The sequence below is a fragment of the Propithecus coquereli genome, unplaced genomic scaffold (assembly GCF_000956105.1).
Source record: "Propithecus coquereli isolate 6110/MARCELLA unplaced genomic scaffold, Pcoq_1.0 Scaffold118, whole genome shotgun sequence".
Lineage (NCBI taxonomy): Eukaryota > Metazoa > Chordata > Mammalia > Primates > Indriidae > Propithecus > Propithecus coquereli.
This window is the reverse complement of record NW_012135858.1, coordinates 6,294,062-6,307,284: the sequence shown is the minus strand read 5'-3', so window position 1 is coordinate 6,307,284 and position 13,223 is coordinate 6,294,062.

Here is a 13,223-nt window from a genome sequence, read left to right as displayed (position 1 = left end):
CACTTACATGTCTGGAGTTGGTGCTATTAGCTGAAAATCTTGTGGGATTTTCTCCACAAGACTGCTCATCCTCCAGTAGGCTGGAGGCATCCTCACAAGGTCAGGGCAACGTTCCTAGAAGGCGAGAGTGGAAGCTGCAAGATCTTTTAAGATTTACCAGCAACAGAAGTTATGCAATTCCACTTTCCCTGCATTCTGTTGGCTAAAGCAAATCATAAGATCAGCTCAGACTCAAAGGGTGGGAAAACAAACTCCACCTCTGGATAGGAAGGGCTGTGAGTTTTAATAATATATATAAAAGCCTCCCTCAGGAGGTCCTTTGTAGAGCAATTTTAAGACTCTCTATGTAAATTGCTGGAGAAAACTAATTTATTTCCTGTTACCTAGAAACTATTAGGTTCCCAACATGGTAAAAGCTCCTGGAAATGCTGCCTTTAAGTCAGTCTGGTTGATCCCCTCACTCCTTTGGATAATTACTGCTAATTACCTCTAAGTGTTAGCAATTAATACAGATTGACCCCAGCTACATACCCCCAGGCTTTGGCATTATACATTCTCTTGCCCTTTTAGACCAAATATTTCAAAATCTCTTGCTTGCCTCTTTGACCTCTTTTGTCATTCTGTTCAGAGCTAAATTCTAGACTTGGCTGGGGCAATTAAGGTCTGCCTGTAAGTCTCCCATGAGAGAGAATTATTTTTTGCAGCAATTTAGTTTGCTAGTGACAATAAGAGAATAAGAACCTAATTAATAAAAATTTGATTTGCTTGTGGACCAAATCTGACCAAAGCTACAAGGAATGCTTTTCTTCCTCACATAGCCCTTTATTTTGACCCATTTTATGGCATATTCACTTTTGACTTTTAGTATGCTTACTTGTGCAACAACATCTCTCTCCCAGCAGACTTTGAATGCCCTGAGAGCAGAGTTCATGTTGCCCTCTACCTTGTATCTTCCACAGTATCTTTGGTGGTTTTATAATATAGTGAGTTCTAACAAATATCTGTTGTTGAATAAAGGAATGAATAAAAGCTTTCCTTGTGTGTTACTATTCATGATACACCAAAAGAATTTAAAAGTAGGTGTGACCCTTAGCCACACCAGAAAGGAAGATATCATAATGGAAGATCAGCTAGCCAGAGGAAGCAATAATTGAATTTGTGGACTTTGATTCTGTTTTTCAATTCTCACGGCTAATTTTTCATCTGCTTAAATTTAGGATTCTCCATAAAAGAAATCATTATTCCAAGTTTCTTGAGGTGTAAAGGGAAAAACACAAAACATACATGTTCATTTCCTGAAGGTTCCAGTAGAGGCACCAACATAGATGACACTTTCTCCACCACCACCCTCCGGACCGTGACAATGCTCATCTTTGTTCTCTTAGCCTTGCTGCCTTTTCATTTCCTTCAGCTGGGTATGTCTTCAAGTCTTTTGTCTGCTGTCTGCAGAATGAGTATTATCTGAGAGAATAAATGACCGCTTGAGGAAATGAAAGTGTACAATTAATCTTTTTATAAATCTGTCCAATGGTTATTTGCAAAAGAAGTGAAAATATTGAAACATTTCTGGGTTTGAAGAACACAATAAGAAAAAAATATGCTCAAGGATCCAAACAAGTGTTGAGCTGAGCAAAGTGAATTAATAACATAACTCTGTTCTGCTTCATTTAAAATTTGTTTTATTTAATTGTTATTAGCTTCACTTGTTAATATTATTTAACTCAGTGATTCTCATACTTTACTTAAACCAGTGATTCTTTACATCAGAATCAACTGAAGGGCTTGTCCAACACAGATGACAGAATTTCTGATTCAGACCTGGGATGGCTCGAAAATGTGCATTTTTAATAAATTCACAGGTGATATTGATGTTGCTGGTCCAGAGACCACACTTTGAGAACCTCTGACTTAAACCATTTTTAGGCATACATGGCTCCCCAAGAAAACATTCTTAACTCCAACCCCTCCTTAGAATATCTCATGGAATTCTAGATATTATCAACTGGGAAGATGCTTAATACCATAGTCATTTATAGTTGAAATGCATCTGTCATTTATCAATGGACAACTAAAAATAAATGCAAGCTAGAAGCAATTCAGTAGATAATGTCACAGGATCAAAATGTAAAATTTTTTCAAAAACACAGGCCATTTTACTTAATCAATATATCAAAGTGATTCACAAAATATAAATTAGTATAAATTAAATCCACATCAATAAATGGAATTACATTATGCCCTTTCAGCTAACCAAAATACTGTATGATATTATTGTTCTAAGCTGGTTTCCCCTTGGGGCTAAGGACAGAGAAGGTGGCAGGATCTCTGAAGGGAGAATATCTAGGCCAGTGTTGTCCACCAATAAGGTCTTTCAGGGAAGGTCCTAGGTAAGGGCCAGGAACAAAAGATGAAGGCAAATGAGAAGAAAAGAATAAGCTGCCAAGTTAAGGCTTTTGCTCATATTTAAGAGAAATAGGCAAAAGAGATGAGTCTCCACAATGGCCAGGGAAGCATAGCCTCCATCTGTGGTCCCCAAACCCACATCTGTACTCCTTCATTTCCTGCAGCTTCCAAATTACACACACACGTTTTCCCTCTAATATTTTACAGGCCATTCTGGGTTGTAGTCCCAACTTCTATCCCAATATTCACAGGCTTTTAACAAATACTTATTGAATGAATAAATGAATGAATAAGTGGTAGAAATCAAAAGAAAGTTATAAACCTAGAAGAAGGGGGTAAGGCCGGGTGCGGTGGCTCACACCTGTAATCCTAGCACTCTGGGAGGCCCAGGCGGGCGGATCGCTCAAGGTCAGGAGTTCGAGACCAGCCTGAGCAAGAGCGAGACCCCGTCTCTACTAAAAATAGAAAGAAATTATCTGGACAACTAAAAATATATAGAAAAAATTAGCCGGGCATGATGGTGCATGCCTGTAGTCCCAGCTACTTGGGAGGCTGAGGCAGGAGGATCGCTTGAGCCCAGGAGTCTGAGGTTGCTGTGAGCTAGGCTGACGCCACGGCTCTAGCCAGGGCAACAGAGTGAGACTCTGTCTCAAAAAAAAAAAAAAAAGAGGGGGTAAACTGATTTTTGCTCTGGAGTGGAGCAGGTGATATTTTGGCTAAGGATGCTCTTCACACGTGTGGAGTTAGAGGGAGGTGACTCACAGGCAGAGCTGCCATGCATAGCTGCACAAGGCATGCTGTAGAAAACTCCAGAGGCACCATTCACATGGATTACAAGGTTGATGGCAACTCCAAAAGTTGTGGGATGTACCACCTTCCTGACTGAATACAGAGATATACAGAGGAACTCTACAGTGTGGGCATTAGAGATTAGGACTTTCGGTTAGACAAACTCTGACTGGTTCTTACCTGCATGATATATGTAACAGATTTAACTTCTCTCAAGCACAGCGAGTGTTAAATAAGACTGTTCTTACTCTCTGTAAAATGCCTGGAGTATATCTTTCTCAACTGGCTTGACCTCTTCTTTCCATGACCTTGACCTGCTTCTCATTTCAGGCAACTATGGGAATGGGTAACTCCAGTTTGTTATCTCTGGTCCTGGAACTGGCCTGTGCCCAACTAATCCAGTGTCCCAAACTCCCACCTGCTATGACACATTGGATAATCTAGGCCTCTTGAGTCACAAAGATACATCTAAGGTCATAGTGTGCTAGTAAATATGTAACGACCAGCTCTCTGGAGGAAATAAAAAAGCCCTGATTTGTAGTCTTTGCCAATTTCTATGGTGTAAATACTCGCACCATGCCAATTTCAAGCTACCCACATGAAATCACTGAACAGAGTCAAAAGAAAATTACAATCAGCATTACAAGGTGATTAGGCGCATTTCCCACCATCTACTCCTTTCTCTGTTTCCTCTGTCTTTTTTCCTTTCTATGATAGTCTTCCACAGCTTCTTTTCCCTTCTCTATTTGTCTGTCTATCTTTGGGACTTGTCAATGTCATTCAGAAATCCCACCAACTTTGCTAAGCCCTGCTGATACTCCCAAGTCATAAAATTCTGATTTCCACAAATAATACACACCAGCAAAATAATATCCAAATATTATCACTGAATGAGTTGAGAGTTGATTCCAGGGCCTCACATGAAACTTGCTAGAAATTAAAACCAAAGAAGCTCTGGCCATTAAATTGGTACCTAGGATGAGCCAGTAATTGCCATTTCAATGTCTCCTATTTTCACAAAGAGATTACAAAATTTTTCATGGGCTGCTAAAGTATGAGACAGCAGTAATGATAGAGAAAAGAGACCTGTGATGGATTTAGCTCTGCAAGCCCCAGGCTGTGCTAGAATTTTCAATGTAAAGTTTTATATGAATATTCAATCCCTGTGAATTGTAAATGAAGTAGAAGTGCCTCCTATAGAGAGAAGTATTTCCAGAGCAAATATTGGGGTATACCACCATCTAGTCTAAAAGATTTTCCCTTTCACCAAATATAAACTCCCCTCAGCCCTCCTCCAAAAGCCTTTGTAATCAGTCCTGTTACCCAGAATCTTCTCCCACCTCTACCCCATTCCCAGCCCCAGCCCCTCCTATTAAAAAGAAGAAGAGTATAATACATGAGCATATCAAGTTAAGTGAGTCTTTGCCAAAGTGTGGGAGGCAGGGGTCTCTGAGAGTCACACTACACAAAGGGCATTGTGGCATAGGTTCCAATTTAAAGCCTCCTTTCAACAACTTGAGAGTTAATAACCAGGTACATTCAAGAGAGAACAGAGTGCTCTGTTGCGGCAGACCAGTGAAAATGCTTTTTCAGGAAGATTGTTGAGGTGCATTTGTAAGTTTTATGCTTGCTTTCAGAGACAGAGAAACATGCTTAATATGGAGCTCATCTTACTCTTAGATATGAATTGTATAATTCAACTCTCTGGAGTCTAATGCAGAACAATTGCTTCATATTAGTGCAGTGTCATTATATGCTCTATGCTTTAAATGTTCACCTCTCTGTTTGGGTGCTCTCAGCTGCTAATAAGAACACTTTGAAATGGAGGCATCATTGTAAAAACAACCTTGGATTTAAACTTTTGGATGAATAGTAAAATCAAGGTGTGGCACCATCTCTTTAAAAAGTCACTGATATCTAAGGGAGGCCACATAAAATGCTGTGTTTCAAAACAATTTTGCTTTGTGGAATATATATTCCCCATTTTCCTTATCCTATTTCTGTTACTGAACTTTTTTTATTTAATTGGAATTGTCCTATAGACTTGCTGCCTGATTTTAAAAATGGTAAATAAGGTGATTATTTCTCAGGAGCTGCCTGCTTTAAAAATAATATGCAATAAAATACAATCTTACAAAACAATTAGAAAGTAATTGTTCACATTAGAAAAAGAACAATTCCATAACAAAAGGCTTCATACATTTTTAAAAATACTGTATTTTGATAGTACAGTTCAAATGTTAATGATTATAACAATTGAAGAGAAGAAAAGAAACATGGGAAGGAAAACTTGAAAACATAGGAAAGATAAAAGGAGGCATTTTTGGTTGGGAATAATAAATGCCACTAACAGTTGACTCGAATACCAGTAATGACATTACTGCCAAAGTTCATCTATGGCTCACCTAGAGCTTGTAGCCAAAGTCACTGATGCCTGTTCCTGAAACAACGTTGAAGTATATCGACAAGGTCAGCTGTCCTGCCAGTGAGGACTGGAAAAGGCCTTCTCACCTTAGGCCAACGTGCAGATGTCTCGAGTAAGACCTGGGCCTCCTGGAAGAGATTTTGATTTCTGTCCAGACCCAAATGCATTAACTTCAGATGGTGGCCAAGACCCAACCTTGAAAAAACTACCTGAGCCCATCTTCCTGTCTCTATTCTCCTGCTTTCTAGACTCTTATTGCCATGCCCCATCTGGCACACTGGACTTTTTCAGGAATGAAAGAAACAAAGGTACAAACAGACAGAAGTAACAATGCTATGCCCAGAGGTGAATCCCCCTCACTGCATGTGCCACTTACCTGTTCTCTTGCATTACTCACCCACCATGTCCAGGTACTGAAAGTAGAAAACTGCCTAACACACCTCTTCATTCTCCAACATTATTGCTTTCAGCATTCGGTCACCTTTTAAAAGCAGCCCACAACCAAAGGAGCAGTAGGCGATGGCTTTTAAGTACAAAACAGCATGTCTCATAATAGTGACTACCGAGATATTAACCATAACAAAAACAGTACTAGGGTGTCTAATACTTTTCTGTCTCTAGGACTCAGAGAATAGCATGGGACTCAATATACAAAAGAAACAGGAATTCTCTTCACTTTATAGAAAAAAAGACCCAGTGACAGAGTGAAGGCTTGGCACCTTCAGTCCCAGCTCTCCTTTGACATCTACTACCTCTCAGATTTTGCTTTAGCTCTTAAGTAAACCTTGCCGCCCTAGTAATGCAGAGGATGAGATAAAGTATTTCTCAGAGGCTGGTTTCCACTAGCCTCTAATGTTAATTCTGGGAGGGAAAGTGATGTACATAAGAAAAATGTCCAAACTTAAGTTCTCTTGTGTAGAGAGAGACACTGAGGTGTGATAGAAAGAACATTGGCTTAATAGGCCAAAGAACTAGGCTCCACCGTTGGCCTTGTGACCTCTCTAAGCTATTTAAACTGCCCAGTGTCTGTTTCCTCATATGTCACTGGGGATAATAATAAACGCTCCTTCCTTGGGGGCAGGGTGTTGCCATGAGGATCAAATGAGAAAATGAGTGGGAAAGGGTTTGCCTAACATGGATGTCCTAATGAGAGAAATCACCACTGCAGAAGCCGGGCTTAAAATTTCATCTCTTAGAACTTGGTATCTGACCCCATTAGAAACTTTCTATTTCAGTTTAACTTTGTTATTTGGTTAAACTGTTGGCCAAAACATCACTTTCACCTGCTCCAAAGGTTGCCCAAACTGTGAGGAGAAAAACCAGACCTATCAGGAAGCCGTAATGTCTCCAAAGACATGATGAAATGCTGGGGCATGAGGTAAGGCTAGCACCATCCTAAAAATGGATCAGAGATGAGATAATACATGCAAAGGAGCTCTGAAACTACAAAGCACTAAACTGCTGTGCGTTGTTACTGTTAATGAGGAGGGGCTGGGTTGGGGTGACAGCATTTGGTGGCTGGACGCAAGGTCACCCAGTCAGACCTCAGACATTGCACAGACTGCTGCTCTGAGGAACCAATGCCCTCATCATCCTTGTCTCGGTGTGGACCCTAAACATTACTCACACTGTTTCATCATTCTTGTTTGAAGGCTTGTGTTGATTTCTGAATGGGATTTAAATGAGGTTTTCTTTCACACCTACTTGGAAACACTGGAAAACAACATACCCACAGGCTTGATGTCTGAGAGGTGTCTTAAAAACCCTTGGGTTTCATTGGACTAAATATATGAGGACTAACCTTCAAATCAGAGATCAACTCCCTCTTGAGAGGAAATAACAGTAGAAGATACATAGCTTGGTCATCGTGGTTATTGGACATGATGTGAAAGCAGCCGCAGCCACCAAGCAAGTGGGTGCTGGTGTGTTTTCTGTACTTTTTAAATGAGATGATTTTAAAACAGCAGTGACCTTCTAAATAAAAGGTATTGCTTCTCTAACTTCATTTGCTTTTTCCTGACAGTCTTACTTCAGAAACAACAGAACCTTGATGTCTTTTCTCTAATCTTCCCCTTCTTGTTCCTCCCACCTGCCAAACCAATACTCCTGAACCAGAGTTCTTAATCTTGGACAAAAGACTTAATTAAGCGTATGCAAATTCAAAACAAACTGTTTTAGGTGAATGAAGCACTGAGTACATCTTAACAACTCATCCCATTGTTTGTCTTCACTTATACTAAAAGCACAAAAACAGCTAGGATACTTATACATTTATTTATAAAAATGACAACCATCAGTTCCAGTGGGTCTCTATAACAAATGTGTTATTCAGCACTGTCAGACCTAAGTAACAAAGGCCTAAATTAAAAGCATCATGGAATTTGAAAAGACATTAAAGATCACGTCATCCAATCTCAACAGTTTATAGATAAAGAAGCTGAGATCCAGGAGAAAGAACCTGATGCCTGTGGCCACATGGCTGTTGATGGTCTAATCTCTCTGGCCCACCACTCTGCACGACACCACGCTGAAGGTTCTCCTTGACCCCCTAAAACTAAGCCTTATTCCCAGCCCTGAGAAATGAGATTTTTGATCTCCAGGTACTCCACAGACAAGAAAACTAATGAAAATCATCAGTAGAATTTTAAAAATAGGTTATCCTACTCATCTATCCTTGTATATGTGTCTTTGAACATGATGCCATCAAAATTTTAAGGTTGTTTTTGGATAGAAGGTAGCACAAGGTCATACGAATTAAAATATATATTTATTTAATTATGAAAATTAGTCACAATTAATATTAGGCAAATAGCAAAATGTAGTAAAGTACCAAGGATTTGGAGAGGGGATCATTACTCCCCCACTGTTAAGTCACAGCATGGCAAATAGACTATTCGGAAACGAAAATTCTCATAAATATATATACCATCCTGAGTACCCCTCCATTTCAATAACACTAATTGCCCTTTTTTTCCTTGCTGCTCCTAGCCATATTTCTTGGAAAACAACAGCTGTGTTTATTCAAATAGCAGCATACTGATGACTTGATGATAGGGTAATCTGCTGGAATTCCAAGTGTGACGGTCCCAGAGACAACTTCTCAGCACACCAGAAAAGTATCCTTTGCATAGTACAAAGCTTTGGAAAGGAATCCCCACTTTGTTAGCACGTGGGATTGGGTGTTGTTTATTTCAGCTGGTTGTGACATTGAATTTCTTCCAGCAAGTATCATATTTTCTGTTTCTTGCAGAATAATCTTCCCATATATCATTGTCAAAAAGTAAATCTGCAACATGAACATTTTCACTCCAATAGCTTCTAAGTAAAGGGATTAAACAGTGCCTTGAATTACAATAAAAACAGCCACAAGATTCGGTTCAAAAATCAGAGTAATAAATTCCACTTGATGGTATTTTCTCTGAATCAATGGGCACTGGAGGGGATAATAATAGCTTAAGAAGCCATTTACTGGGAAAACAAAACAAAACAAAAAAACCCAGATATCCCTGAGAATATAATTAATTGAAGAGGAAGATTAATTTCCCAGGGTACCAAGGGTTAAATTTCTACAAGAAGTCATCTTCCTTGGTGATGATCACTCAAAACACATTTCTAACTGTTTGTAAGATTTATAAAGGGTATTTAGAAATAAAATGGGTTCAAAAAAATCTAACCAACATTTTTAAAATAATGATGTAGTTGGTCTCTTCTAGTATTATAATTATCTTTATAACTTAGGAAGTTTCAAATTTTATTCCTGAGATGATTTATACTGATGATTTTATTCCTTAGATGATTTATCTTGATGAGTTATCAAGAACTTAATTCTTTTCTGCAGGAGGCATTGTCATATCAACTTAAAAGGACAGACTTGTATTGATGATTACACTAAAAATAACAATCATAGCAAATATATATAACACAATATGTTTGAGATGTCCTTTTATGTTCTTACATACATTAGCTCTTTAGACGAAGGGGTCTTTCTTTTTTCAGATAGGAAAACTGAAGCACAGAAATGTTGCCACTTGCTCAAGGTTATCCAACCGGTAAGGGATGGAGTCACAATCCTAACCAGGCCTCTGACTCTATAGTCCAAGTTCTTCCCTAGGACACTAAACTCCTCCCATACTAAGCATAGCACACAGAAAAAAATTATACACCAAGGGTTAAAAGCAAAATTTTACAGATAGTAATAATCTCTCCATATTAAAGAGTATTTACATAATATCCACACACAAAAAAAGCAGCATATTAAAGGAGATTGGAGTTGGGAGACCTGCTGAGTCAGAAAAATTTTAATGTATAAATATACCTGGTACATAAGAGACTCAAAATTAATTGAGAAAGCTTATCTCCATCAAGAAATTGGACATTTTTCAAAAAGTTTATTCTCTATGTTTCCTAGAGAGAGAAAAGGGAAATAGGATTCTAAAGGAGTCTGTTAAGTTGGTTAAGACTTTTAGAAGAACTTTCTTTCTGTCAAAATGAGTTCCTAAAAAGATTTACAGAAATTGTTCTTCTAGAGGTTATGTTTGTATTTCATTTGTTTGATCCAAGTTTTTAACACAGTAGAATGCTAAAGGACTACAATGGTTTGGTGAAGTCCTAAAAAGATACTAATTAATAACCTCATGAGATCACTTCTTTCTTTGGAATAAAATGGGATGGGAATTTAATTCAGCAGACGACAAAGACACACTCTGTTTCTTCACTTGCTCTGGCTATCCCTTGGAATGTTCTTAACATGACTAAACAAATTCCAAGCCTTTTTTTTTTTTTTTTTTTTTGAGACAGAGTCTCTCTCTCTTGCCTGCGGCGAGTGCTGTGGCGTCAGCCTAGCTCACAGCAACCTCAAACTCCTGGGCTCAAGCAATCCTACTGTCTCAGCCTCCCGAGTAGCTGGGACCACAGGCACGCGCCGCCATGCCCGGCTAATTTTTTCTACATATATTTTTAGTTGTCCAATTAATTTCTTTCCATTTTTTTAGTAGAGACAGGGTCTTGCTCTTGCTCAGGCTGGTCTCGAACTCCTGAGCTCAGAACGATCCACCCGCCTCGGCCTCCCAGAGTGCTAGGAGGTTGTATCTTTACTGTGGATTTCAGGTAGCAACTTCCAAAAGCAAAATGGCAATTTCAGATTAAATTGGCTAGTGCGTGTGACAAAATCTCCCCTAAATTTTTATGAAAATACCCAAGGAGACAGAGAAAAAGATGATAATTTTCTCAATTTCCCTCTCTCTCTCTCTCTCTCTCTCTCTCTCTCTCTCTCTCTCTCTCTGTCTCTATCTCTCTCTCCTCACACACACACACAAATGAGGCTGTATTTTTATATACATGTATATGTATCTATATATGTGTATTTCTGTATAAATATGTATACATATTAATATATGTTATATATGCAAGAACATGAGTGTGTTTGCGGGGGTTGTGTGTGTATGTGTGTGTGTGTGTGTGTGTGTGTGTAAAGTGAAAATTATGGTAGGTATAGGAAACAAAAAAATAGAAATTCAGTCTCAGAATTATAGGTGTTCCCAAGGAAGAAAATAGAAAGAATGATACTGAAGCAATAAGTAAAGATATAACTAAAGAAAACATTTCAGACTTTTAAAAATGCCCTAAATACATGTACATAAATAGTTCACTATGTTCCAGGAAAAACTAAGTACAAAAATAAATATCTATACCTAGGGAAATCCTTGGAAAATGCTTTTCAAGAATTAAGAAATTTCTCATGGGAGGAAGGAGCCAAGATGGCCTACTAGAGACATCATTTGTCAGATTGTCAGAGCTGGAATGTAGAATATTAGACTGAGTAAAGTAGAGAGCAGTTGCAACTCAGGTATGGCTCACAGGGAGAGACAACAGAGATGTCTGGGGGCCCAACCAAGAAAAACTGCAAAGCTGAAAAAGAAGATAGTGAGGAGAAGAAGTAAAAGTGGGACTACCATTTGTTCCAGCCCAGCAATCCTATTACTGGGTATTTACCAAATGAAGAAAAGACATTTTATAAAACAGACATTTGCACTCAAATGTTTACAGTGGTGCATTTCACAATTGCAAAGATGTGGAATCAAGCCAACTGCCCATGAATACATGAGTGGATTAATAAAATGTGGTACATGGATACCATGAAGTACTACTCAGCCATAAAAAAATTGGTTAACTAATACGTCTTGTATTAACCTGGATGGAGCTGGAGACCATTCTTCTAAGTGAAGGATCACAAGAATGGAAAAACAAATATCACGAGTATTCACTATTAAGTTGGAACTAATTTATCAACACTCATGTGCACATATGGTAGTAAAACTCAATGGAAATCAAGGAGGTGGGAGGGGAAAGGAGAGAATGGGTAAATTCACACCTAACGAGTATAAAGTACACTCTCTGAGTGATGGACACACTTATAATTTTGACTCAAATTGTACAAAAGGAATTCATGTAACCAAAACGTTTGTACCCCCGTAACATTCTGAAATTTAAAAAAAAAACAAAAATTGGGAATGTACAGACAAAAAAAAAAAATCCAAAAAAAAGAAGAAATTTCTCATGAAAATTTAGGAAAAAATGTATTTCACACTCCAAGGAACAAAATTAAAGTTAGCCTCAGACTTCTACTTTTAAATTAAATTGCAGAAGACAAAGGAACAATGCATATAGAATTTTTAAAGCAAATTTAATATCCAGAGTAATTTATTTGAAATGTATAATTAATCACATCCTCATATTAAAATTCCTCAAAGGTTTCCATTGCCCTTTGCACAAAGTAACAAATCAAGATTGATTCACATGGTCATCTACAACTGAGATTTTACCCACCTTCCATAGAATTTATATGTCCCATTCCTTTTCATACTCAGTGTTCTAGGCATACTGGTCTTCTTTCCAGCCTTTTGAATGTGCTCAGACCTCAATTATTCATGGATTTTCCTTTACTCACAATATTCTTCCTACTACTCTGTGCTTCTACTAAAATTTCAGGTTTCAGTCTAATGAATTTATTTTAAAGTGAAAGTTTTCTCTGACCCCCAAACTAGGTTGATAGGTTGTTCCCTCTGACTTACACACCAATATATCACTCCTTTTATCTCCAATTTTTATTTTCATCTCCTTTATTATTTTTTTAAATATTTGTTTTACTTAGTAAATTATAAGCTCTAAGAGGGCATGGGCCATATCTGTCATATTCACTCTTATAATCCTAATATTTAACATTGTGCCAGGCACATAGTCGATGTTCAATAAATAGCTGTAAATAAATGTTCAATAAATGAATGAATGAATGAAACACAAAAACATTCTTACATATGCAAGAACTTAGAAAATGTATCACCCACGTGTTATTCTTTAAGATTGTGTCTGTGGGTGTTCCAGCCACTCAAAATATTAACCAAATTAAGAGCTCAAAAATGGCAATAATTTGGTGTAAAATGACCAATGGTGAGCAATAAATCAGTGAAATACGTATTTGTGAAATCAGTGAAATACATATTTGTTTACAAAAGTATTGAAAACATATCATAAATTTAAAGGAAATAAAAATAAATTTGAAGTTAGTAAAAGAAATCTATCAGTCATAGGATTATGGCTGGTTTTATAT